The 25131-nt window shown below is 48.4% G+C and overlaps 1 long non-coding RNA gene across 1 annotated transcript in view; it reads right to left on the minus strand.

The window, feature by feature from the left end:
• The window catches only part of LOC306815793, a 47460-nt gene that overhangs the window by 13737 nt on the left and 8592 nt on the right, over window positions 1-25131 (minus strand). Inside the window, exons 2-3 of the long non-coding RNA XR_013777469.1 lie at window positions 11429-11562; window positions 6252-6348 (exon numbers count right to left, since the gene is read on the minus strand). This is a non-coding gene — a long non-coding RNA (uncharacterized lncRNA). The remainder of the gene's footprint in view (window positions 1-6251; window positions 6349-11428; window positions 11563-25131) is intronic.

Here is a 25131-nt window from a genome sequence, read left to right on the forward strand (position 1 = left end):
AACCCCGGGCGCGCGGGGGACGCCGCCGTTTGGGGCGGGGGCGCGCGGGTCGCCAGTGCCACGAACGGGCATTTCCTCGAACGGGCGCCAAACGGGCTCCTTCGGAGCGGGGGGTGTGCGGGGGGCAGCGCCCAGCCCCCGGCATCCCTCACTCCTCGAAGCCCCCAGCCCGTGCAGGAGTCGCAGCTTGTGCGGCTCAGGAGAGAGAGAGAGATGAGTGGATTTTGGAAGAGCAGGAGCGCAGAAAAGATGAAAAAGCAACGCGTGGAAAAGAAAGAGGGGCAAGAGCACGGCGGAGATCACGGCTCGCCCCGTCCTGCCGCCCCCCGGGACCCCCAGAGCCGCGGATGGAGCCCGGGGGTGCGGGGGGACCCCCAGAGCCCAGAGCTTGGGCTGCAGCCAGCACCAGCAGCCCCGAAGGCTCCGTCCTGCCCCCCCTTCGGCTGCTCCTTGTGCCCCCACCCGATTCTGACACCTGTGACCCCCCCCCAGCCCTGAGGGTAAAGGTGAGGGAGAGGGGGGCTGGCAGAGCACGAATTAAAGGATTAAAGGGGTGTGTCCTTGTTGAAATCACAAGATCACAGTCAGAGGTTTGTAAGGGGAATCCCCCACCGCCCCTGAGCCCCCCTGCCCTCCCCAGGGGTCTCCCTGAGCCCGCTGCCCCCAGCCCCACTCCTGCTTTAGTGCCCTCCTATTGAGATGGGCTCAGAGTTCCTCTCTTTGGCAAAGAAACTTTGGGATCCACACGTTGGTGAATGTCGTGGCTTTTCCCGATCGGCAGCTCCATCAGCTGTGGAACTGCTGCAGTGGGAATTCGACACCTGGGGCTGTCGAGCTTTTTCTCCTGGTCCCTTTAGTTGGGAGTGTCCCTGGTGCCGCTCGCTTCGGATCCTGGTTCCGTGTGACCGAAGGCTCGTGAGGGCGCACGGAGCTGAGGAGGAAATGCAGATCCCAGGGTGGGTGGGCGGCTCCACGGGACCTTTTCCTGCCCCTCCTGTGCCTTGCCTGGCCTTTCCCAACCCCCCTTGTGCTATTTTACCGACCCCCTTCCTTCGACTCCATGCCCTGCATTGCCTTTCTCACCACCTTGGCTCCCCACTCCATTTCCCCCGGCTTTGCTTTGCCTTGCCTTCTCTTCCTCTGATTCTCCTTTCCTTGCCCACCCCTCTCCAGCCTTGCCTGAGTCCCCCCTGGAGCCCCCTGCCCTGCCCTGAATTCCCCCTGCCCTGCCCAGGTGTGTGCCCAGCTCTGTGCCCAGGTGTGTGCCCCCAGCATCACCCCCCCTCAGCTCTGTGCCCCTCCCCACCCCTGGGGGCAGTGGGAGCTGCTGTCCCCTGCCAGGGCTGTCACCTGCCCTGCTGGCTGTCCCCAGGTGCAGGGGGGTGCCCAGCCCCAGCTGGCCCAGCTCTTGGCTCTCAGGGCTTTGTTCTCTGGCTCTGTGCTGGCGCTCAACAGGCTCCGTGTGGATCACGTGGTGAGTTCAGCTCAGCCCAGGTGAGCCCCAAACCAGCCCAGGTGCAGGTAAAAAGCTGCAGAGAAGCCCTGGGCCCATCCCCACACTGTGGCAGCAGCTGAGGGGGGCTCAGGTAAGACCCCACCTGCAGTGCTGCCTCCAGCTGTGACCCCCCAACACCTGGAGGGTGTGAATGACCCCAGGGAGGGTTTGGGGCAGCAATTTCCACCTGTGCAGGTGTGAAGGCAGCAGGTGGGAGAGGGATTTCCCCATCCCTGGAACCCTTCAGGTGCTACCAGGCTTGGTGGAAGTACCTGAAGGGCTCCCAGGCTGTTTTGGGAGGGGCTGGGCGTGTCCCAGGTGCTCTCTTGTCCCCACAGAGGGCCCTGAGCCAGGTGCTGTTCCTCACGCCCTACCTGCCGGCCGCCCTGCTGCGGCAGCGCCTGCACAGGCACCTGCCTTGGAGGTCTTCTCCAACATAAATCCATTGTTTTAATGCTCTCTGGCCCATGTGCATCTTCCACACCCAATTGGGAAGAGATTGGGGGAAATCCCATGACTTTGGAGACAGTGGGTAGAAACTCCTCCAAAAATCGCTGTTTCCAGAACACCGTGGAAGAGGCCATTTGGAGTGGCTCCACAGCACAGGAAACCAATGAGGAGGAAAAGCCCTGGAGATCCCTCACGAGGGTGGGCTGCAAACACAGATCTTGGGTATCTGAGGAGGAAAGATCCAGCCTGGGCCAGAGAAGTGCACAGAGCTGCAGCCAGAGCTCAGAGTTTGGGGTCCATGAGCAGCATCATGATGAGAAGAAGCCCCACGAGTGTTCGAATTGTGGGAAGAGCTTCAGCAAGAGATCCTCCCTGATCTGCCACTGCAGAGTCCATGTGGGGGAACAGTCCTACGAGTGTGGAGCGTGTGGGAAGGGCTTCAGTACGAGATACAAACTGATCCACCACCAGATGATCCACACTGGGGAGAGGCCCTACGAGTGTGACAAATGCAGGATGAGGTTTCAGACCAGCTCCAATCTCCTCAGGCATCAGCGCATTCACACAGAGGAGAGGCCCTTCCGCTGCCCCAGCTGTGGGAAGGGCTTCAAATACAACTGCTGCCTTGTCTCCCACCTGCGTATCCACACTGGGGAGAGGCCCTATGAGTGCTCCCAGTGTGGCAAGTGCTTCAGGACCAGCTCTGATCTGATTGTCCACCAAAGGAGCCACACGGCTGAACAGCCCTACGAGTGTGATAAATGCAGCAAGAGGTTTCCAACCAGCTCCAGTCTCCTCCAGCACCAGCACATTCACATAGAGGAGAAGCCCTTCTGTTGTCCCGAATGTGGGAAGGGCTTCAGGTGCCAAGTCCAACCTCGTCACCCACCGGCGCATCCACACCAGGGAGAGGCCTTATGAGTGTTCTGAGTGTGGGAAGAGCTTCTCACAGAGCTCACACTTGACCACGCACCAACGGAGGTACCACTAAGGGAAGCCCTGTGAGTGCCTTGAATGTGGGAAGAGCTTCATGTGCCGCTCCAGCTCCGTTCTCCGTTACAGGATCCGTGCTGGATGATCCCAGTGTCTCCCAGTGGGCAGAGCCCCAGTGATCTGTGTTGGGAAGACACCTGGCTGGGGGGGCTCCACATTCTCCTGGCTTCCCTTGGGTACCTGGATACATCCACAGACCAACATCACAAATCCATTGTGGAGAGCACATTTGTCGACTTCTGACCCCAGAAAAATATCATTTGTTGCATCTTCTGGTGGCATCAAGCAACACTGGGTGGCCTTGGAGGTCTTCTACAATAAAAAAAAAATCATTTTAATCCTCTCTGGCCAATGCACATCTTCCACATCCAAATGGGAACAGATTGGGGCAAATCCCATGATTTTGGAGACAGTGGGGTGGAAACCCCTCCAAAAAGGGTTCTTCCCACCCAGCCAAGCATGTGGATGCTCTGCCAGCAGGGACACGTAAATCTTTTTGTTTTGGCCTTGAAACAAAAAGGTTTCTGTTCATCCCTTTGTAAGTCCTGAAATTAGAGTAAAAATAAAGATGTTGAAGTAATGCATGGATGGGGAGATGTGTCCTGGTGGCAGCGTCCCCACAGGTGTGGTGACATCGTCCCCTGCTGTGTGTCTTGGTGGCATTGTGTTGCCTCCCCTCTGTATGTCCCCATCCCCTGCCATGTCTCCCTGTCCCCTTCCATGTGTCCCCGGCCCTCCCTCTATGTCCCTGTCCCCAGCCCCCAGCAGGGCCAAATGTTGTAAGGCTGAACGGGGTTGGGACCCCAATGGAATCTCCATACAAATCTGGGCCTTCTGTGTGTGCACCAGCCAAAAACTATATTTAGTTGCTGTGTTTTGCTGTTCGTTCACATGCTTCTTTCACACACTAGCTGTTTCTGTGTATTTCTTAGTTTAGACTAGTATTGACAACAGGTGCACAGCATGAAAAAATTTAAGGAGTTTTTCGATAACTTGTTTGAAACACCCCAAGGCCCCTGGAACATAAACTATGTTAAATTGGGAGAGAAGATGTTGAAAACATCGAATACCAAGATTAGAAGATTCAAGACAGCAGGGGACAGCAAGGATCTTGAAGACCACCAATGACAGACTTTTGAGGGGTTGAAGGGGTGGATCAATATCCTAAAATTACCAATTGTGAAGTGTATCCCCACGTGGGTGATGGTTGCAGAAATGTATAATTGGGGTGAATTGTAAACAATAAATTGGCTTCTGCAAAATCATATTGATGTGCTGTTCGAAGTCCAGTTTGTTCCTGCAGCCAAAGTCCCTGAGGTCCTGGGCTCTCCGAGGGGAGTCATCCTGCAGTGTCCCCATGTCCTGCAGAGTGTCCCCATGTCCCTCAAGGTGCCCCTATGTCATGCAGGGTGTTCCTGTGTCCCTCAGGATGTTCTCATGGCTGCTCCTGGCTCTGAGCATCTGCACTTGCCCTGGCACAGGCAGGGACACACCATGGCACAGGTAGGGAAACCCTGTGACACCCTATAACACCCCACAATATCCTTTGTCCTCTGATTTTAGGTTCTTTCCCCCTCTTTTGGGTTCATTGCCCCCTGGTTTTGGCCTTTTCTGTGCTTGTTTGGATCCTTTCCATCCTTTCCCCCTGTTATGGGCATCCTCCCCTTGACTTTGGCACATTTTTGGGTGCACCCCTCCCCTCCAACCCCCTCCACACCTCTTAGCCGCCCTTGTTCCCCTCCACCCCAGCCCCCTTCCCCACAGATGTTTCCCCAGCTGTGTCCCCAATTATCCTCCCATGCTACATGGACTCGGTTCTTGCCATCCTGGATGCCCTTGAGACCCCAGCCCGGGGCTGTGGACCTCCTCTTCCAGGTGATCCAGAGCTGGCCCAGCCGCCAGGGGACACTGGTGGCCCCGGGACTCCAGGTGAGTGGCCTGGTGAGGTTGGTGGGAGGGTTTCGGGTCATCTTGGGACTGACTGTGGGTCTTGTCCACTCTGCAGTGAAGAGCAGCCAGGGCCAGGGAGCCTGGGATGGATGGGGGCAGGAGAGGTTGGACACTGGTCCAGATGGACACCAGAGCCGTGGATCCCACTCTGGATGGACACTGGTCTGGAGAGACACCAGAGTCACAGATCTCAGCTGGACACTGGTCTGGACAGCCCTTGGCCCTGCAGCCCCCCGGCCTAGGCAGCTCCCAGCCCAGATGACCACCAGTCTGGACACACCCTGGCCCAGCCCACTGGCCCACCAGCCCATCCCAGTAGCCCTAACCCCAAAACTGCCCAAAATAAACCCAGTTCCAGAAGATCAGCTCTGGGCGATTCCTGCAGAGTGAGTGGGAAACTGAGGCACGAGCTGGAGAGGTGACTTTGTGGTGACGGGAGGGACCTCAGGACCCATCCTGGAGACCAAAACAAGCATTCACACCCTCAAATTGTCACTGCAGCATCTTGAGAACCCCAGCTGTCACACTGGGGGGACTCCAGGAGCCACCATGACCACACAGTCCCTTCGAGGAATGACCCGCAGTAGGTGACAAATTGGCAGGTGGAGGTGACAAAAAGCACAGGTGCCACCTTGGGGATAGTACAGAGAAGGGGTCCTGTGGTGCCAGCAAGTTCCCCTCCAACTGAGGGGCACCCTAGGGTGACAAAGGGGGGGTCAGGGGTGTTCCCAAGGTGAGAGGGGAGTGGGTTTGGTGGGGAAGTGTGGTTGGGGCTCGACAGAAATGCCTCCAGTCCAGCCTGTGCCCAGAGCACGGGGGTGGCAGGGCACCTCTTACTCTGTCACTGTGTTCCCCTGTTGCCTTGTCCCCTGTCACCCTGTCTCTGGTCATCCACTGTAACCCACTGTCTCCTCTGCTGGGCAGGAGGGATGGTGGCACTCCCAGATGGGTGACCAGGTGGATCTGCACTCGCCTGCCATGGGAGCAGTTGTCAAATGTGACCTGGGGACACTGGATGGCACTGTCATTGGTATGTCACTGTCACCATCATTGCCACCATCACTGTCACTGTCATTAGCACTCTCACTGCCACCATCACTGTCACTGTCACTGCCATCATCACAGTCACTGTCCAAGCACTCACTGGCTGCCCCCCAGGGAATGCAGGGGTACCAGGGAACAGCCAAGGGACAGAGGGACAGATAAGGGACTGAAGGATACTCAAGAGGAACACAAGGGGGACATGAATTGGACACCAGGAGAGACATGAAGTACACAAAAGGGACAGGAGAGGATACAAGAAGGATACTCAGGGGACACTGGGGACACTTTGGGACATTTAGGGACACTCAGGGACACTCACAGTATCAGTGAAGGTGTAGCAGTCGGGGATTTTGTGGTTCAGCAGCATTTCGATGTTGATGGCCTTGAGTGGGAACATCACAATGACATTGATCAGTCTGAGGGGACAAAAAACACTGCAAGAGGCCTCAAAATCACCAAACAAAAGGAAAAAAATCCACCTCAAAATCCCAAAGAAACCAATGAAAAAGGGAAAACTCTGCCCCAAAAAATCCCCCAAAAAAACAACAGGAAAGGGAACAAATCTGCTCCAAAAAGTCCCAAAAACCTCGTGAGTTCCTGAAGTCCCAAAAAAACACTTGGAAAAGGAAAAATTCGACACCAAAATCCCCCAAGAATTAGAATTCCACCCCAAAATCCTTACAAAACAAGATGAAAAGGAAAATTGCCACACCAAAATCTCAAAAGTCCAACGAGAATGGAAAATTTCACTTGAAATCCCTAAAAGCCCCAGGAGTCCCCAAAATCCCCCCCAAAAACCCTAGAAAAGGAAAAATACTGCCCCAAAATCTCCAAAAAAACAAAAGGAAAGGGAAAACTGGGCCACAAAATCCCCCTAAAAAATCCTGCGAAAGGGTAAAGGGAATCCTAGGAAAGGGAAAATTCCACTCCAAAATCCCACACAAGAATTTGGAAATAGGACTGCAAATCTCACACTGGGATTTTAGGGATGGGAAATGTCCCTGGGTGGGATTTTTGGAGGGTTTGGGGATTACCTGTGGAAGCCACCTGGGACAGTGCTTGGCATCATGGCACAGCAGCTGGATACCGGGTGGGGATTGGGACTGGACAATGGACACTGGGACTGAGGCTGGACACTGGGAGTGGACACTGGCACTGGGATTGGAGCTGGACACCAAACCAGGATGAAGATAAAGCCCCTTGCCTGGTACTGGGAGCTATTGGAGGGGTACTGGGGGTGCTGACTGCTCCCCCCTAGAACAGGACGAGGAACCCCCGGATTGGGGCGGGGAGCTCCGAAAATGAGACCTCCCCCTCCCCGAGCTCCCAGTCAGCAAGATCAGGTGCGACAGCCCTGACCCTGTCCCTATCTCAGTCCCCGTCCCCATTCTCGGTCCCTGTCCCTATCCCCGGCCCGTATTCCCAGCCCCTGTCCCTATTCCCGTCCCTCTCCCCTCTCACCAGACGCCGCCGCCATCGCTCCGGACCTCAGCGGCCCTCACGTGACAGGGAAACATCGCGTTCCTCTCGCGCACCAATCATAGCGCGCGACCGCTCCTAGATTTGCATAACCACGCCCTCGAGCTTGGTCCCGCCCACCATCGGCTGCAGCCGGATCTGGGCTCTGTTTCCTCCCAGTGAGAGCCGAACTGGGAGGAAAAGCACTCCCAGTTGCTTCCAGGTGCTCCCAGGATCGCTCCCAGTGCTCCCAGTATCGGTCCCAGCGCCGCGCGGGGCGCAGCCACTTGGGAACCCCTCAGGGCACAGCGCGGCTGCTTTTGGGTGTCGGCACCTGCTCGGGCTTCAAATACAACTGCTGCCTTGTCTCCCACCTGCGCATCCACACTGGGGAGAGGCCCTGTGAGTGCTCCCAGTGTGGCAAGTGCTTCAGGACCAGCTCTGATCTGATTGTCCACCAAAGGAGCCACACGGGTGAACAGCCCTACGAGTGTGATAAATGCAGCAAGAGGTTTCCAACCAGCTCCAGTCTCCTCCAGCACCAGCACATTCACATAGAGGAGAAGCCCTTCTCTTGTCCCGAGTGTGGGAAGGGCTTCAGGTGCAAGTCCAACCTCGTCACCCACCGGCGCATCCACACCAGGGAGAGGCCTTATGAGTGTTCTGAGTGTGGGAAGAGCTTCTCACAGAGCTCACACTTGACCACGCACCAACGGAGGTACCACTAAGGGAAGCCCTGTGAGTGCCTTGAATGTGGGAAGAGCTTCATGTGCCGCTCCAGCTCCGTTCTCCATTACAGGATCCGTGCTGGATGATCCCAGTGTCTCCCAGTGGGCAGAGCCCCAGTGATCTGTGTTGGGAAGACACCTGGCTGGGGGGGCTCCACATTCTCCTGGCTTCCCTTGGGTACCTGGATACATCCACAGACCAACATCACAAATCCATTGTGGAGAGCACATTTGTCGACTTCTGACCCCAGAAAAATATCATTTGTTGCATCTTCTGGTGGCATCAAGCAACACTGGGTGGCCTTGGAGGTCTTCTACAATAAAAAACCATCGTTTTAATCCTCTCTGGCCAATGCACATCTTCCACATCCAAATGGGAACAGACTGGGGCAAATCCCATGATTTTGGAGACAGTGAAAGGGTTCTTCCCACCCAGCCAAGCATGTGGATGCTCTGCCAGCAGGGACACGTAAATCTTTTTGTTTTGGCCTTGAAACAAAAAGGTTTCTGTTCATCCCTTTGAAAGTCCTGAAATTAGAGTAAAAATAAAGATGTTGAAGTAATGCATGGATGGGGAGATGTGGTAGACAATGACACAGGTGAGGTCATGGATGGGGACATGAGGGGACACAGCCTTTCATGGGGACATAGACATGGATGGAGACACAGGCCTAGCTGTGGACATAAGGGGACGTGGACATGGGTGGGGACATGAACTGCAACAGCATCAATGCCACAACCTGTGCCACCACAGTGTCACCTGCACCTCATCTCAGCCATGGCTAAGATGGTTGCCCAATGCACCACATCCCCACTGTCACTACTGCAATATCCCAGCCAAATGTCACCACCCACCAGGGTGGGAGGGTTGTTGACAAGTTGTTGTCAGGGCTTGTTCAGCTGGTGAAAAGCAGTGTGGAAGCAAGTGACAGCCACCAGGGTGTCCCAGGGCCACCACGTTCAGGGGACCCCTGGGGGACAGGGCAAGGATCAGTGCCATGCAGGTGTCACTAGAGGTGTCCTAGTGGCAGTGTCCCCACAGGTGTGGCGACATTGTCCCCTGCTGTGTGTCCTGGTAGCATTGTGTCCCCTCCCCTCTGTCCCCATCCTCCACCATGGTTCCCTGTCACCCCTCTGTGTGTCTCAGTCCCCTTCCATGTGCCCCTGTCTCTCGTCCTGTGTTCCTGTCACCCACCCCCAGCGTGGCCTAAGTACCTGAGGTCCCAGGCCCGTGTCCTTCAGGGTGTCCCCATGTCCCTCAGGATGTTTCTGTGGCTGCTCCTGGCACTGAGTGTCTGCACTTGCCCCAGCACAGGTAGGGACAAGCCGTGACACCCCGTGACACCCCATGAAAACCTTTCTCCTCTGATTTTGGGTCTTTTCCCCCTATTCTGGATACTTGCTCCCCTATTTTGTGTCTTCCCCTCTTTTGGGTCTTTCCCACTTATTTTGTTTCCTTTCCCCTTATTTTGGTTCCCTTCCTCTTTTTTGGATCATTTCCTCCCTTTTCCACCCTTTCCCCCATATTCAGGCACCTTCCTGCTTCTGGTACTTTTGTGGATGCCTTTCCCCTCCTCCAGTCCTCTCCCCACCCCTTAGTCCTCCTCACCCCCCCACTGGTTGCCCCCCAGTTGTTGCCCCACACCACATGGACTCGGTGCTCACCATCCTGGACACACTTGAGACTCAGGCCTGGGGCAACTCCCCCAGCACCGCCACGGCCTTGGGGAGGGGGTTGGGGGTCTGCAGCACCCGGGGTGCTGAGCGGTGCTGGGTGAACGCCCCCCGGCTCTCACTGCAGACCAGTGGCAGCTCCTGGCCGAGCTCCTCCGCCACGACCCGGTGACCCCGGAACTGGGGGCGGTGCTGGCCCCCGACAGCTGCCCAGCTGTTGGTGTCCCAGTGTTCTGCCCTCCTCCGGGAATAAACAACCTCCTGGGACACCCCCCCAAATCTCCCCAAAGGGCATTTGTGGCTTAGCTTTGGAGTCCTTCAAGCTCCAAAAATCTTCCCCTACACCCTCAAAAACTCCCTCTGATGGAGACCCCAGGGGCGAGCTGCCCCTCTGCGGTCACTGTGAGATGGGGGGACAATGTCCCAGGGGCGGGAGGGCTGCGGACACAGCGAGGGCTGGACTGCGTGGTCCCTCTGCTTCCAGTTCCTGCTCCTCATCCTCTATCCCAGCTCTTCCTCCCACTCCTCCTCCTCTTCCTCCTCATCTTAATCCCTCCACCTCTTCTCCCGCTGTTTCTCCATCACCACTCCCCCATCCCCACTGCTCCTGCCCCGTTCCTGAGCCCTTGCAGCCCGTGGCAGGAGCAGGGATGGAGCCGGGACAGGTCGGGATGGGCAGCGCGGAGCTCTCGGCTGCTGCCACCCACTGGGGGTGGGGGAAACCCGGCCTGGGGAAAAGGAGAGGGAAACTGGGAAAACTGGGGGACAGCAGATCCAAAGTGGGGCTTGCTGGGGACCCTGGGTGGGAAATTCCATCCCTTTGGACTCTTCCCAGACACCTGGAGATGTTGGAGCAGGGACTGCAGAGATGGGTGAGGGATCCCAAGAGTGGGATTTTGGGGTCAGGATCTGTGGGAATGGGAATGTCCTGCTCCTTTCCTGGGGCAGGGTCACACCTGAGCCAGGTGTGCAGGGCAGGACCTTGCCCTGAGCCTTAGCACTGTCCCACCTGCAGTATCTGCTTCCCCTCGGCCTCTTCCTCCTGTGGCCACAAGCCCAGCTTGGTGTTGAACAAAGGGGCTGGGGTCATCCCATGGTGGGGGCTGCCCACCCCCTCTGCCCCCTCTCCAAATTCCCTCCTGGGGGCTGCAGGAGCTGGGGCAGGAGCCCTGTGGGGAGGGAAAAGGGGGTGACACCAGGATTGGGTTATAGTGGAGTTGTAACTGTGGCCAGGGAAGAGCAGGGTGAGAACATGTGAGAGGAACAATTGTGCACAGCCAGGGCAGGGCAGGAGGAGGGGCAGGAGCTGCTCCAGGGGCTGGAGCTGATTGCCCTGACATTCCATGGTGCAGCCTGTGCTGAGGCAGCCGGGCCCCTGCAGCCCATGGAGGGCACGGAGTGCAGAGATGCACCTGCAGCGCCTGGAGGAGCCCGTGCCGGAGCAGGGGGATGCCTGAGAGGAGACTGGGACCCCATGAGAAACCTGTGCTGGAGCAGGGACCTGGCAGGGACCTGCAAACCCGTGCAGAGAGGAGCCCACGCTGGAGCAGGGTCCTGGCAGGACTTGTGAGCCCATGCAAGTGTGACTCACTTTGGAGCAGTTAGTGAAGAACTGCTGTCTGTGAGATGAACTCACCTTGGGGAAGTTCATGGAGAAGCATCTCCAGAAGGAACCTCATGGTGCAGCAGAGCAACCACTCCTCTCCCCGAGCAGCAGGAGAAACAACACGTCATGAACTGACCCTGCACCCACTGAGGCAGGAGGTAGAGCTGGGAAGGAGGGAGAGATGGGCAGAAGGTGTTTTTAAAGCTTTATTTTACTTCTCACTATGCTGCTCTGATTAAATTCATTTAAATTCAATTAATATCTCTAATTTCAAACCTGTTTTTCCCATTATGACATTTGCTGCGTGATCTGTCCCAGTCCTTATCTCAACCCATGAAGTCATCATTATGTTTTCCGTCTCCTGTCCATCTCTGGAGGGGAATGAGAGCAGCTTTGGTGGGTGCCTGGCATCCAGCCAGGGTCATCTGACTTCCTTTCTCTCATCCTTTCTTTCTTTCCAGAGGTCACAGTGCAGAGGTTGAGTGGGGCTTTGATGGGGGCAGTGAAGGTGTTGGGGAGCATCAGGGACAGGAGCCCCAGGGATGTGGGACAGGCATGAGAGGGGCCCAGGCAGCTGGCAGGGGGCAAGGCCTGTCCCCCTGGGCCAGCAGCAGCCCCGTGCCCTGCCCAAGGCGCTGCCACCAGGGGCTGGGCCCAGAGGCAGGGGGAGACCCCAGTCCCGGGGGCGGCGTTTCTGCCCCGAGCCCCGTCCAGCCCAGCCTGCCCCGAGTGCACAGTGACCGCTGGCACGGCTGCACTGGACAGCGTGACCTGCTGGGGACACTGAGAGCTGCCCTGGGACACTGCCCTGGGGATGGCACAGGCACCAAACAAACCACAGCCAGCCCCGCTCCTTGGGATGGCTCAGCCCCTGTGAGTGTCCTGAGTGTGGGAAGAGCTTCTCACAGAGCTCTCATTGCACAGATACCAACGGAGGCACCACTGAGGGAAGCCCTGGGAGTGCCCTGAGTGTGGGAAGAGCTTTGTGTCAGTCTTAGGTTGCAATGCAAGACATAACCAGAAGTATATATTCTATCACCATCTGTTAAAACCAGGTAGAGCAGTGTTCCTTATCTTTTCCATGACTCATTCTTCATAATTGCAGGGGGGATGGGGAGCATATCCTCTGTTAATAGGCCAGCTGTTAAAGCCAGGTGCAGCTGTTTTCTTTACCTCTTCCAGGACCCACGCTCTGTCTATGAAGATATCTTTGGCTAATAAGCCACTAAATCTCACTGCAGGACTGATCAAATTACATCCTCAATTTGAGATGCCACCCTCATCCATGAGGAAGTGCCAAAAAAAGTCTGAAAATTTGAAACATCAGAGAAGCCTTTTCCCATTAAATTTCCAGAGGAAGATCAAGTCCATCTTCATCACCACTAGACTTAAAAAAGAAGCTACACCTTTCTCCAAAATCATTGTTTCAACAAAACCACATCTGTCACTCCAAGAAAACTACAGTCAGAATTAATCACACTGCTAACAACACCCTGACCAACAGGGCGTCAGGCTGTATTCTGACTCTATCAGTGTTCTGGTTTTTATACTACTATATTTTTATTTTAATTTTCCTAGAAAACACTGTTATTCCTATTCCCATATGCTGAAGGAAAGCACTGCTTCAGCTAGTGAGAAACCCTCCCCTGCCTCACGGAGGGACAGTCTGATGATGCAGCAGTGGAACCCACAAACGTTACAACCCTCCAGGCTCCAGCTGAGCTGCAGGGGCAGGCACAGCCAGCAGCAGTCACCCTTGTAAAAACTAAAAAGTCTAAGATGAAATGAGAGCACCCAGTTAATAAAGATAAGAAAGGAGGGTCCTCACAACCTGTAGGGGAGTCAGAGGTTGAGATTATCACTGATTCCCTGTAGTATAAAAGTCTCTGTAATTTGCAAAAAGACATTGTATGATGGGGGCATAAGGTTTATACAATCTGATTACTTCAGGTCTGGGACCTTTTGGGTACAGGTGTACAACTGGATGGTACTGAGGCAAGGAATTTGGGATCCTTGACCCAGGACTCAGGTGTGGATCAGGTAAGGGAGCCAGACCCCCTTTCCCTCTGGGAGTAGTTTTTAATGAGTGTAAGAGAGAGGTTTTTCCACAGAGAGAATGCAGGAGCACCACCATAGAATGCACTGGAAGAGCCTTGAGGAAGGGATCCAGCAGCTGAGAGAAGTGGCAGCACTGGAGGTGCTCTCTGGGAGGGGTGGACAGCAGGACAATGGCCATGACAAAGTCAGGTGCACAGGGCAGATGTGGAATTTCACAAATCTAGGACCATCTCAATATACCACCTTCATTGCAATGATTAATGCTGGTAACAACCAAGAGACTGGGTTCTGTCACCAACAAGCTCAGAAATTACAAGAGTATGATCAACAGCCCGATGCAGACTCATGTCTCTGCTGTGGTTAAGGAACTCAAAGAGGAGTTTAAGAGACGAGGGAGACAAGGGAAGAGATGAGGAAGATCAATGCAGCATGAGTACGAGTCACAGGCCCCAAAGTCAGAGCCCAACATCCCCCAGCTAGGGAGAGAGGGTACACCCCACAAGCTGACCAGTGGTTCTTTTTGCACAACCATGGGGAAAACAGGAAAAGGTGAGATGAGAAACCCACCTCTGTGCTGGCAGCACGGGTGTGTCAACTCAGGGAGGGAAACGTTAACAGAGGGAGCTCCACTAAAGTGAAGGGAGCCTCCCATGACCAAGCTGCCAGGTATTACAGAAAGGAGGATAACCTGTGAGATCCCCTTAAAAGAACCTCTAGTATGTATGCCCAAAAAAGAAATAATAACCAGGGCTAGAGGGGCTCTGCCTCGAGCCAGGGAGAGGCATGGGAAAGCCAGGTCTTTTGGATGGAGTAGATCCAATGCCCTGGCACATCAGAGCCACAGAAACATGAGGCGTTAGTTGATCCTGGTTCACAGTGTACCCTAATGGCATCAGGACATGTGGGGGAAGAACCTGTTGCCATTGTTGGGGTGACAAGAGGATCACAGGAAATGACTTTGCTGGAGGCTGAGGTGAGCCTGACTGGGAAGGAGTGGCAGAAACATCCAATTGTGACTGGCCCAGTGTTGCATCTGGTTGTTAATTAGGGTGGTAGCTAATGAAGGAGCAGGAAAGGCCTTTGCAAGGGTTTTATAGAGATGTTTATTTCAGCCACAGATCTGCATCATCCAGAGTTCAGGGAACAAAGGCAATGGGGCTTGTGGGGGCTTCAGGTTTGGTACATGGGATCAGCAGGCTGGGAAAACTTTAGGGGCCAATTACCAGGGGACAGGGGGTGTCCAAGGGTGGGGTTAGGGCAAAAAGGCCAACAGGGGAACAGAGTGGGAGTGACCAAAAGGCTGACAGACAGGGAGAGGGGCACAGGTTGACCCAGGGAATAAAACAGGGGTTGCTTTCCCTAATTGGGAATGCCTTTGGTCTCCACAGCCCAGATGCTCCGTGTATTCTAGGCACAGACTTTCTCAGGAACAGCTATTACAAAGATCCAAAGGGACTCAGGTGGGCTTTTGGAATAGCTGCTGTAGAGGCAGAGGGCATTAAGCAATTGAACACCTTGCCTGGATGATCAGAAAACCCCTCTGCAGTAGGACTCTTGAAGGAAGGAGAGCAACAAGTGCCAATTGCCATCACGATGGTGCACTGCCAGCAGTATCAGATGAATCAAGATGCCATGATCCCCATCCATAAAATTTTGGCTAGAAGCCCAAAGGGTGGTCAGTAAAACCCACTCATCCTTCAACAGCTGCAATTAGCCTGTGGGCAAGTCTGACAGAAAATAGAAATTGACTGTAGACTATTGTGCCTTGAATGGAGTGACTCCATTGTGGGAGCAAAGACAGAGAGTACTGTGGATTTAATTAGCATAAGCAGCTTGATAACCAAGATGCCTTGGCAAGAACACAGAGAGCTTTGAAGATTGCATGAAGATTGGATCAAGACTGATGACAGGAAAGAAGACTGAATTAAATAGAAAAGTTGCAATATGTGTGATGGTTAACCCAATCAATGCAATAAAAAACAAATACTAGCCTTCCTAAAAATAGTATATAAGCATATGTAGCTCACAGCAAATTTGGATTCTGATCACCAGTCAGTAGTTCCTGTCTCTCTCTCAATAGTTGCTGAGTGCTGCTGTGCCAGACATGCTGGAACTCCAGTACGAGCTGGAGCCCAAGGCAGCAAAGTGGCACCACTGACATTGCAAATTTTCAATGCATTTTTCTCCATTCCTTTGGCAGCAGAGTGCAGGCCTCAGTTTGCTTTCACCTGGAGGGGTGTCCAGCACACCTGGAACCCACTGCCCCAGGGCTGGAAACACAGCCCCACCATCTGCCATAAACTAACCCAAACTGCACTAGAAAGGGGAAAAGCTCCAAAACATCTACAGTATACCAGTAACATCATTGTGTGGACGAACACAGCAATAAAAGTGTGTGAGAAAGGAGAGAAGATCATCCAGATTCTGCAGGAAGTGGGCTTCACCATCAAGAAGAGCAAAGCCAAGGGACCTGCCCGAGAGATCCAGTTCCTGGGAGTGAAGTGGTAGATTGACAGCGTCAGATTCCCTCTGAAGTTATCAATAAGATCGCTGCATTATCTCCACCAACCAGCAAGAAGGAAACACAGGCTTTCCTAGGCACCATAGGTTTTTAGAGAATGCACATTTATACAAGTTTAGGACAAATTTGGGGAAAAAGAGCTCCAAAGGGCCCCCCCCCCCCGCCTTTTCTTTTTCACAATTCCTTCCTTCACTGAGCTCAGAAAGAATTGTTCTTCTGGTGAAAATGGAAAAAACTTTTTTATTAACAAAAATACAAAAGAAACACTACCCCAACCCAAACCCAGATGAAACGAACCCAGCCGGTCCTCGCCAGGGAGAGCGGCAGAGCCTCCCAAGCCGACCTCCAGCAGCGGCCCCCGAAGTCCAGATCCTTGTCCTCTGGAGTCTGTGCAAATCCCTGGAGCAGGGAGAAGGGAGAGAGGGGGAGGGGCAGCCGGGAGCAGGCCCAAAGCAAGCCCAAGACAAGCTAAAGCGAGCCCAAGACAAGCAAAAGCAAACCCAAGACAAGCTAACACGGGGGCACAGACAAAACAGCTGGGGGAAAAGGGAAAAAACGGCCAAAGCAGCCAGGGGAGGGGGTCACAGCTGAGCAGACGGCCAGAGCAAGACACAGCCCACAACCGAAGCACAGCAAGAGAGAGAGAGCCGGAAAACACCAGCCTAGATAAAACCATCCGAGGGAGGGACCGGCAGCTGCACGGGGGAAGCAAGGAGAGGAGCCAGTCCAAACATCAGCCCATAACAAAAAGGAAAATTGAGATCACAGTTATTTCATCATTTAATAGACCTGTAATCATTAAAACAAAAAAAAATCCACGAATAAAACCAGAACCTAAGTGAAGTCAATTTAAATGGTTAATGGAAAAAGACAGGTTTCAGTGGGAAAGATCCATAAGGTCATGCATAACTTGTTTTCCCTAATAAATACTTACAGATGGATTTTAAATTCCAGTGTGACAGGTCTCAAAGGTAAAGCTGAGTGTTATTATTATATAAGATCATTCACACCTGATTGTCTGCAGGACTTTTACTGAATTAAGAAAAGCAAGGGATGTGATTCTGCAAACTTTTTCACAGCAGACCTCATATAGAAACTGTTGCTGTGGAATTTTTAAGCAAGATGCCCAACACGAATTACTTTGAAGAGCTAATATATGTTTGGATCCTCTGATGAATGGCACTGAGGATAAGTATTTTGCAAACTGTTTTATGCCTTACAGAGCCCCAGCCATGAAACAAGCCCACATGAATGCCATTTTCAGGGTTTCTAAGCAAAATAAAAGTATGTACATTTTATTAACGCAGATGGCGACATTTTAAAAAAGAATCCTCATCATTCAAGAACATTGCAACTTCCCCCTCTCCCTCCCACTAATACTGTAGGCACTAAGGATCTAACTAACCCTGCAAAAATAACCTTAGAGAAGTTTCATCATTTCCTTTTTTAATAGCAACAACTGCAGATGTGTACATAATGTTGCTGCCACTTCATCGACCTCTTGTAAGGACCCTGTGGAAATCATTAGGAATTTTTTTTTGTTTTCAAAACAAATCTTTAAAAGCACTCTGAAAATAAGTCCTTCTTCAATATTTGGCTTAAAACGTAGTCTATTCTATTTTGCACAAAATCCTCATTGTTTTATTAAGAACTCCTCGGGATGTTTTTCATTGTTGGACATTAATCCATTCCATCTTCCAGACAAACCAGTGCTTGTAGAATTTGATTTCCTTGAGGTTGCTGCTGGAGTAATAGACAACTCTTGGATTTCTCACAGGAAACACCCCCGTGTTTTATCGTCCTTGCCTTCCATTCTTCTTCCTAGCATCCATTTATGCTTTAAATTGTTGTAAACACCATCCATGACCAACAAAACACCAGTGCCAGAATTTGGTTTCTGCTTTCAAACTCATTACATGGCACAGTGTGGTCTGATGCCCTGGTGCTACTGCAGATTTTTGAAACAAGCAGGACAAATGATATTTATGTTGTCATATTCTGAAACCAATCATTTTATAATAGAACTACAACCTTTGAGTCACTTTGCTAAATTACTTGAATGGTGCTCTGTGTTTCACCCAGTTATTTCATGAAGTCCCTAAATATTTAAGTATTTCTTCAAATGATCATTGCATTACTATTATATAGAATCCCTTGATATGAATGCTCTATCCAAGTGGGTTTTTGTGAATGGTTAATACTTTCTTAGAAGAATGAGACCCATGCTCTTCAGAGTTCACAGATGAAAGGCTGTAGTTCCAGAAGCACACCTACTTTTGATATTCCCAGTGGCACCCTGCCACTGTTCTAGTGTGCAAAACACAAGTTTTCATAAAACTCTAGTCCCTTTGCTATTTCATTTACTCCTGAATAATTAACATAAATACATCTGTGTATTGCATTAATCTGCATGTGAGATTCTTGCTAGATTATTATGATTCTGTGGTAAGCTGAGTGTGATTAATAACAAACAATAGTAAATGCTGTGTCATGATCAGCAATAAACCAGTGGACTTGAAAATTTCAGACAACACACTTCTATTAATTTTCTGCCATGTAAAGCTCTCAGGTAAATCAAAAGACCTGGTTCACAGGAGTAGCAGAGAACTGCAGATTTATTCAGGAGGTCTGTAATTTACATCCACTTCTACTTGACTCCTTCCTCTAACATGTCAATAACATCCTCCTGCTTATTAAAATTGATTAATAGGCAAACTATGGGGTCAGGGAATGCAGAACTCACCTTTTAAATCTATCCCCAAATATTCAAAATACTGTTTCCCTTCAATGAAGAAACTAATGATTTTAAATCTTCCGGTTTTGCATAAAATTGCTGCATAATTTCTAAAGGCTTTGCTATTACATTATTCCACTGAAAATTGGTAGTGAGGTCTCAAGTCACTCTTCTTATGGGTCTGGTTTCAGAACCTTGCACAGAGAGGGAAATAGTATTCCTCAGGCACGTGACTAAATGAGTGACTGCTGGAGTGAAACATTATCTATTCTATTTTTCCTTGGGGAAAACATCATTGCAGTAATGGAATCTGCTTAGACCTACTAAAGAGAATCCCTCCTGGAGCATTCATACCTTCATTGGGATTGAGAGGCACAGAACAAAGATTTATGCTCACTTTTTATAAAAAAACAAGACAGATGAGAACATGGACACAGTTTTCTGTTTACAGCTTTAGCTTGTTGAACTATTGTTTATTTTAAGGCATTATATTCCTAGGGCTATTACTCTAAAATTTGAAATAAGAATAAAATTAGCTGATGACCTCATTATAACCAACAGTTGCATTTGCTGTTTTGCATTTTTATAGTTGAGACTAAATCAGGTGGGTAAAAAGCTAATCTCAAAGGTGATTGGATACTAAATCTTGCAAGCCATTAATAATCTGCTAAAGCCCACAGAGCTTTATCTTATGTACTTTTTGTCAAATGGTTATGCTCTTCCACACATTTTCTAATTAGCCTCTTTCAGTCTTCTTCTACCAGTTTTATTTCCCTGTACTACACTTAACACTCACATTTCAAAGCTTGTATTTTTATGCTAAATGCTTCTGCTGCATAATTAATTTGTCTTAAAAAAGAGTGTGTATGAATCAAACAGATTAATATTCTTCCCAGTCTTTCACAGTCTAAATTTATTTTGGAAAATGATTAAAAAAGATTTTCTCACTCTATTTCTGTCCTTGGATATAATTCCCCAGGCTATATTGAATCTTTTCTGCATAGAGGAGGGCAAAGTTTCAGTTGTTGCTGCAAAGTCTCCTAAAGCATTTCTACAGCTACTGCATAATTCCTTGTAACCTGGTCCATGTTTAAAGGTTATAAAGAGCATTTCTGCAAGAGCTGAGAAAGCACTGTAGAAATTTTAGCTTTAAATAATAAAGTCAAAGCCAAGTGTGCATCTCTGTTCTGTAGTTTTCCCTCTGCCTCAGTTTTATTCCAAGTTCTGCACAGAATAGAACCATGTGAGTCTTGGTGTGAGGCCACTGAAGCAGAGTTTTCTCTCTGGTTTCAGTTGCCCAACTGTCCCTTGTCATTCACAGGATCCTGTAAGCACATGAAATCAGTATTTTCATTTATATTCCCTCTCAGTCGTATTTCTGGCCTATGACTGTAGTGTGTTGTAGATGTTCAAGATAAAAGTTCATTTCAGGTGATAAAGTAATTTTAAATTTTCATAAGTCTTCATGTAAAAAACAGATCCTAATCTGATCAACTTGTGCAATTTTATGATTCACCCTTAGTTACTGAAGCTTAGAGAATATATTCTAAAAATGCCATGTTATCAGTGGATTGTCAAGTCATTTCTGATTTAGCCCTTGGCTCTAACCAGACTGTCCTTCTTTCTGTGAGAGTAATAACAAGATAAGCCTTGAGAGATATGTAGGGGGAAGAAAGAGCTCATTTGCATTCAGATGAGCTATTGTTCCAGCCTCTCTCTCTATTTTATCTTATAAAAATTATCATAGATTTGATCAAAAGCAGAGAAAAGACACATAAATCCAAAGGCAGGTTAACAGCAGAGTTTCTCATAATAATAACTCCAGTAGAAAACTGATGCATAGAAACCCATCTTTCCACTCCCTGAAACCTGTGTACAGTGTATCATGTTATTGATCAGGAGTGTTAGATCTGACACTGTAAGGTCAAATAACTCACAATGAGCTGAAATAAGGAATTTCATCTTAATAAGGCTTCTCTCAAAATGCTGAGAGGGTCCCCTAGTTTTGATGACATTAATAAGTTTATTTTTGGCCACCATTGCATATGGCATGCAAAATATTTTATTGCTAGAAACTATATTCAAGGGATGGAGGGATGTGTTCATAGCACACAGGTTCTGTCTCCTGGCTGGAGTCAGCATCTGTAAGTGCAGAATCCTTCCTGGTATCATATATCCTTGCCTTGTCCCTGACAACACCACTAAAATATTTTCCTTTCATAGTAAAGTGAGTGAGATTTTACTCAGGTGGAACTTTGCAGTATTGGGGAATGAAGGTTTTTTATGCACCTTCTGAGTGAGCCTTTGATAAGGGCTTCTGTATTACACAGAGGCTACACATATTTGGGTCTGAAGGCTGGTGCAGTTCTAATCACTTTAAAACTGGACTACTTGGAATTGTATGGAAGGCAGCCATTCTCCCTGCTACTGACTTTATAAAATAGTTTATTCAGGTTTTAGAAAATTAACTCTTGGAGATAGTCAAGAAAGTGTATCATGATCATCACCTGCATGGGCAAGAAGACCATCAGTTTCCTCATGCCATCAAACTTTAGATATCAATATGCAGGCCTGCAGTTATAATTTTGTGCACAATAATCTACAGGCAATCCTTTATTCTCTAAAAAAGTTAATACTCTAAAGTTAGGAGCAAGTCAAAGTCAGAGGAGTTGGGTTTCTTAAGCACCCTCGTTTACAGCAGGATTTGAGAGTTTTTTCTCTTATAACAGTAAGGATTAAAACTTGTGGCTAATCCTGACCTACCAAATACAAATGAGTGTCTACAGTGCTGCCCTTCCAGCAGCCACATGACATCAAAGTGCATTGTTCTAATTTCTGTGGAAGCAATGGCTTGCAAATACCACAAGGTAGAATGGCAGAACCCTGGATATATGCTGTTAGCCCACAGCCTAAAAATACCAAAGCCAGATGATAAGTCAATTTATGTAATTAAAAATCAGTTCCTCACACTATCTGTGCTACTCTGTTCTGTATCAGCTTGGTGACCAGGTAGATGAAGCTGTCAGGGAAAAAAAAAAACCACTTAAATTTGAAGCAAAGTAGTTGCTCCATTGTAAAGTGTGAAGATAAACCTGTGAAGGTATCAAATAAATCTTTCTTTGGCTTCCAGTAATAATTTAAAATGGATAACAAATAAATGCTGCATAATCTGCTTTTAATGTATTTACTTTGGAACGTGTACATATCACTGTATTACATAATTGCAATATTTTCACACATGCAATTTCACCCTCAAATGGCCACAGGAAATGTGACAGCTTTTGTTTTCTGTTGCTTCTGTTTATTAATGCTTCAAGGTGTTTCTCTGTATTTGTACACAGCTATAGAAACAGAATGCTCTTTTTTAAAAAATAGGAGTAAAAATCCCAGGGATCTGCTCTTTGCAGCAGACACAGGAAACATTTGATCCTAATTGTTTTTGCAAAGCATCCTAATTGGGAGCAGATATCACTAATGCAAACTTCAGAGGGTGTGTGGCTGCTTAGTACCTTAGGCTGGCTACAGGAAGGGCAGTGCTACAAAGAGGAAAATCAAGACTTTTGAACAACTAAGCATGAGCCATCCAGAAAGTCAGGGTCCATATTGCTGATCTCTATCAGGGAAGGCAAGAATCAGGCCCATCTGCTAACAGAAATGCAATTTCCAGCTTTAGGAGCCAAAGGATATGCAAATAAATGGCTTATATGCACTGGAAAGTGTTGAACATTAAGTTTCTGTTTCATAGAGTTGTTTGAAGGCAATGCAGGACTCCAGATCTTAGTGTTTGAATCGCAACTTTAATTTCCCTATTTGCTGTTACTTAGACTGCTCTGAAGTAGTAATGAGAATAAAAAATGAAAGAAAATGTTATTTGACAGGGACTGTGGTAGGGCTTTCTTCACAGGCTTGAAATAGTTTGAATTCATTAAAATCTCCAGGTGAGGGGAAGATTGTATCCATTCCTCTCTTTTGAAACCAGATTTTCAAAGAAGGATCTAAAATTGCATTTGAGGATTGTGGTGGGGGTTTTTTCCATTCCTTCATGTGCAATCTAAGAACTCCAATTTTACAGGGCGATTTAACATATGATCCATAAAAATCAGTCCTTTTGCTTTGTATTTTGGGAACTCCTTAATCTTGGGAAATTTGTAATCTTCTCAGGGCATTGAAGGTCAATCAAATGCTGCACATTTCTTTCTTCCTTTAATATGGTTTATGTATTGGGGTTTGTCTTGTAGCCAGAGATATTTTTTATTGGCAGCCTAGCAGTTCTACTGTGGAGCTCTGTGCAGGTAAATTGACTTGAGAAGAATGGTCAAATTAGCTCCTGGGAAGATGTGCCCTGCCTGGCCCCAGTGCCTCAGCACACTTGAGGTCAGGTTGGCTGTCCCTGACTATCTAATAGTGGTGCATAATAATATAGTTAAGTATTCACTGTAATTGGTGATATTTAAGGTTTTTCAAGTTAAGTCTGTTTCATCACTGTGTTTTAATAGTGAATTTTCATTTGTTTGGTCAAACTCAAAAGCAGCCTTAATTTTAAAGTTGAGTTCTTTGTGGCTGATACTATGAAGAATGTGGTGTTTATACTCACATCATACTGGCAGTAGTGTAGAGCAACTCATAACTGATTTGGCAATAAAGACTTAGATTTTCTTCACTAAACTTGCACTAGCAAGATTGATAAGCTGGTGATAGCTATCTCTACAGTGGAAAATATTTATTGACTTTATTGACAATTTAATTTACTTTGTCAGGCTTTGTTGTTTAGTTTCTATTGATCCTGAGACACTTGGGGCTACTTTTGTTTCCTAAGGGATTAAACTTGCATGTTCTTAGAATCAGATTTTGGGAAGATGGGTGCAGAAGACTTTGTAATTCAATTCTGAAAAGCATAATAATAATGAATATTTTAGATAGAAATGATAGTATTTAGCATAATATGTGAAATGCTGTTATGTGCAATTTTTAAAAAAATCCTGGATAAATTAAATGAGGTTTTTGGAGAAAGCATAAGCTGGATTTTATATTGAGTTTGATAACCTCTGAATCTGCTCTCCTTTCTCTTTCTGCTGGAACTTGTAACAAAGTTATTATGTCCAAGTATAATTTTGTAATAATTGTATTTCAACTTGAGCCTTTCTCACTTGGTGTTGATGTATTTTAGGGAGGGAGGGGAATGGGGAAAAAATGCCAACTTTCATGGATACAATTTAAAATTAACATTGATGATTTGACCCTTCCCAGGATTCCACTGAGCATTGGATCACATTGAAACTGAGGTGATGACTCACAACTCAGGTAGAAAAACTGCATTTCATTCTCTCTATTAGTTTTCTAATAGTTGCCCACAACAAAGTTAAGAAAAGAGAAATGGTTTTCAAATTTCCTGTGCTATTTTTAGTTTACTCCTCTTTCTGGAGATGTCTTAGAAACTGTAGGACATCTGAAAAACTTTGAGCTATATCTTTATTTTTGAGACTCTGTTGAACATTGCTTCTGTTATAATGTTTTTGTGTTAGTACTTTGAACTTACCCAAGTAATGTTGGTAGCAGCAGTGGCTATGATGAAGTTATGCTTTCCTAATTAATGATACTTTCTTAATAAAACAAAGAATATATTTCCCCATGTATTTAATAACCTAATAAGACTGAATGAAGGCAATACCAAGCAGGTTTAAAGCAAAACACTGGTTTCAGTAAGCACAAGTAAATAAACATTCATCTACCTTTAATTACGTAATGCATATTCAAATTCAGATTGATGAATGTTGAACCAAAAGCAGAATAAAACAGTTACTTTAAATCCTCCTAATTCAGAGGCCAACTATTTTTATGGCTTTGTTTGGAGTGCTTTGGGTGTTTTTTGCTAGAGAAATGGCAAGTATTTATTTATTCAGCTCCCTCCACATTTTCCACTATCATTATTTCCAGTGATCCCTGCAGTGATAAGTGGCCAATGACACTGGCACAGGGTGAGTTGCAGGAGCCATAAAGAGGTGACTGTTATTTCTCACAGAGTTAGAAAAACTGCAAGAGCACAGTGACATTTTGATGAAAGCTCACATTTTCCCCAACAGGTTATTATACAGGCAGAAGAAAATACTTTCTTAAAGACCAACCACATCTCTTCCCTGCCGGAAAGGTTGCATTTGTTTGGGTTTTTTTCTCTTATTTAGGTGAAAAGTAAAAAAATGAAGAGGAAACTCAGATGAAATGCCAAAACTACTGACAGGTAGTACTTCTGTGTGTCTCCATTTACACCTCAAACTTGCTGCTAGAAACCCTAGAACTACATTTAAAATGTATTTTGGTAGGTGGTCCCCTGCTGGCTGTCTGCATTTCTTCTCCCATTTGCTTTCTGTTCTTGTTTGGTGTCACTACTGAACGTTGCCAATAAGGAAACTGGTGTGCAAGAGT

This window comes from Erithacus rubecula, assembly GCF_903797595.1.
Source record: "Erithacus rubecula genome assembly, contig: scaffold_229_arrow_ctg1, whole genome shotgun sequence".
Classification (NCBI taxonomy): Eukaryota; Metazoa; Chordata; class Aves; order Passeriformes; family Muscicapidae; genus Erithacus; species Erithacus rubecula.